Source organism: Apis dorsata, unplaced genomic scaffold (assembly GCF_000469605.1).
Source record: "Apis dorsata unplaced genomic scaffold, Apis dorsata 1.3 scaffold_127, whole genome shotgun sequence".
Lineage (NCBI taxonomy): Eukaryota > Metazoa > Arthropoda > Insecta > Hymenoptera > Apidae > Apis > Apis dorsata.
Genome location: NW_006263420.1, coordinates 911,440 through 914,483, shown reverse-complemented (window position 1 = coordinate 914,483; position 3,044 = coordinate 911,440).

Sequence of the window (3,044 nt, the reverse complement as noted above, 5' to 3'; positions counted from 1 at the left end):
ATAAAGTTAAATAATCTCGCTATAAATAAATGAAAACGTCCATTTCATAGTTTCGTCATGTGTTCAGGTATTTTCAACAAGTTAGAAACGTCGGTCGAAATACAAATAACGTTAGGATCCTTCTTTTACAATATTTACAGCTTCTGTAAACTTTCTTTTTCGTTTAATCGAATAAAAATATCGCGGGTGTATATCTTTTTCCTTTGCAACTATGTTATTTATAAGTCATTCTCGCGAGACTTACCTTGTTTTTTTCGATACCTTTCCACTTTTTTCTTTCCGTTTCACGGGAACAATTTCCAATTTTAACGTCGATTTTCCCTGGATTTCCCTCACTCCTCGTAAACCCGTGAAAGGACTCGCCTTCGTCGACCAGTTTTTCACCATTGTTGAAGTTTCGATTCAGGATAGGAGGGCAGAAATTTCATGGACGTCGTTGAGGGAACGTCAGCTTGAAGAACGATTTTAGCTGCGCTTCGTGCCGGGGCATAAAGCAGGCTCGAAAATATGCGTCGTAAACACTCGAGCGGCTCTTTGAAAGGATGCTGCGAGGGTTCTCGTCGTTGGATGGCTTCTTACCGTACCTGAAGAAGGATCGAGGCTTAAAAGGTCTGCGGGTAACTGGTTATTATGGGTCTCGTAAAGGATCGTAATCTGTGCTGATTGCAATTCAAACTTTTTTAATTATTATCCCATTTTCGAGATGGGCAACGGTCGATCTCGTCTTATTTCAAAAGATCTCGATATCGGGTCGTTCAATGGATTTAATTTAAACAATTACATCATTTTGATCATTAATTAATATTTCTCTTAATAAATAATTTAATGTATTAAATTTAACGTTGACGGGAAAGATTATGTTTTATACATCAAGGATGTAGGGAATCGAATGACACAGGATATTGAGTGTACTTTGATATAGAACCGCAAGAGGTCAACCTCTTAACCAGAGAAGACGAATTAACTGGTCACCCAGTCTTGCTAATATCTTGTATATAATTAGTTGTTTGTCCACTGACCCACTTATATATTAATTCTGTTATATTATTAAGAGTTTTTATTTATTTATTTTTTTTCTTTTTTTAATGAAATTTTATTACGAGTAAAAATGTATAAAATGTATAAAATGTATAAAATGTTTGCCTTCCTCCTTTTTTTAATTTATTATTATTTAATATTACTCTAGTTATGGAGATATTGCACGCTTTCCTCTTGTTACGCGCATAATTAAATAATAATAATGATAATTTATTTCGTTTACAATGTTCGTTTTAATTATAAATTTATTGCACGAAATGTTATACACGAGACTATATAATACACGTATAAAGATTATTGTTATATTTTCTATATAGAAAGAGAAAAAAATAATAATTACAACAACAATTTTATTTAATCAAGTGTAAATGAATCTAAAAATCAATTCTACGTAAAATGTAACATACTAGTAATCTATAAATAAATTACTCTAGCAGCTGCATAAAAATTATCAGTTAGACGACATATGGCTGTCATATGTGACGATATACATTCGTACATTGGAACATTCACGCATCGATATTGTTGGGAAATCATGAGAACGAACAATGTACAATATACAGAACAGTCCCGTTCTTGAGGTAATTTCACAGAATTACAAACACTTTCGAACAACAATTCCAATGGCATTGTGCAAAGATGTCTGATAAAAGGCATCGAACAATTATTCGCAGCTTTAGCAACTCGAAAACATTCTTGGCTGCGACGAAAGGATCGAACCGCTTATCGAGCATCTCGCTTCAGATATATCATGCGTGTTCTACGTATTGGAAAAAATATATCTCACTGTTTGCCTCCCTCTATATCGTGCTTTTATTTATTTATTTTTTTTTTTCGAGAATGGAAACGATTCCGTTTCATTATCGATAAGAAATATAATCTTCTTTAAAGCCTTTGTCGAAGGTTTTTATATACGAATGCGGGAGATTTCGATCCTTTTGAGAGGGATAGACTCGTCGTTCGATTAAATAAATAAATAGCATTCTATTCGCATCGCGCGTCGTAAATATCTTGTATGAAAAGAAGATTGGAAAAAGTTTCTATTAAACGTTCGATAAATAAGTCAGCTTTGTTTTTCTTTTTTTTTTTTTTTTTTTTAAAAATTGTTTTTTCCCTTACCTCCAAGAAAAAATTCAAATTTTTCAACCACTTCGATTTTCCCACTGGTGCAGAAATTGACAATTTAATATCCGCATAAATTGAGGCGATTGGCGAGATGTACAATTTAATCGATCGACGTGCGAAAATATAGAAAATGTTTTTTTTTTTTTTTTTTTTTTTATAAAATTGATTTTTCACTTAACTGCAAGAATAAAATTCAATTTTTCAATCCATTCGATTTTCCCACTGGTGCAGAAATTGACAATTTAATATCTGCATAAATTGAGTCGATTGGCGAGATGTACAATTTAATCGATCGAAGTGAGAAAATATAGAAAATGTTTTTTTTTTTTTTTTTCTTCGGTATCTAGAATACAAAAATGCCGCAAAAAATAAATGAACGCAAATTCAAAAAATTTTCGTAAAAAGTTTTTTCCATATTTTACGTACCTCGTTTATATACAGCTTTTTTACCCCAAAGTTTTCATTAACGTATGATTGCTCGTTCCATCGAACCGTTCAATTTTCATCGATCCTAATAACACTTAAAATCCTTTATCCCGACAGTTTTAGTTTTTAAAATCCAATTTCCCTTTGTACGGCGTGCGCACGATATATGGCTCGGCTTGATGGTTTCTGTCACAATACGCCCATCGAAACGATACCGCGTCACGTGAAAAGAGACTGGGTCATTATTCAAAAGGTTTCGAGGCTCTTTTCTTGTCGGTCATTTTTAAATTAGTCTTCCCTCAATGGATGCGCATATTTTAACGCAGAAATGCATTGGTCGAGGGAAAAACGAGGGCTGAAAATAGTCGGAGGGAAAATCGATGGAAAGTGGTATCGGGAAGAAATAAGGTATTCATGGCTTTATCGCGATCATTTAAATAAAATTAAAGTCTCGT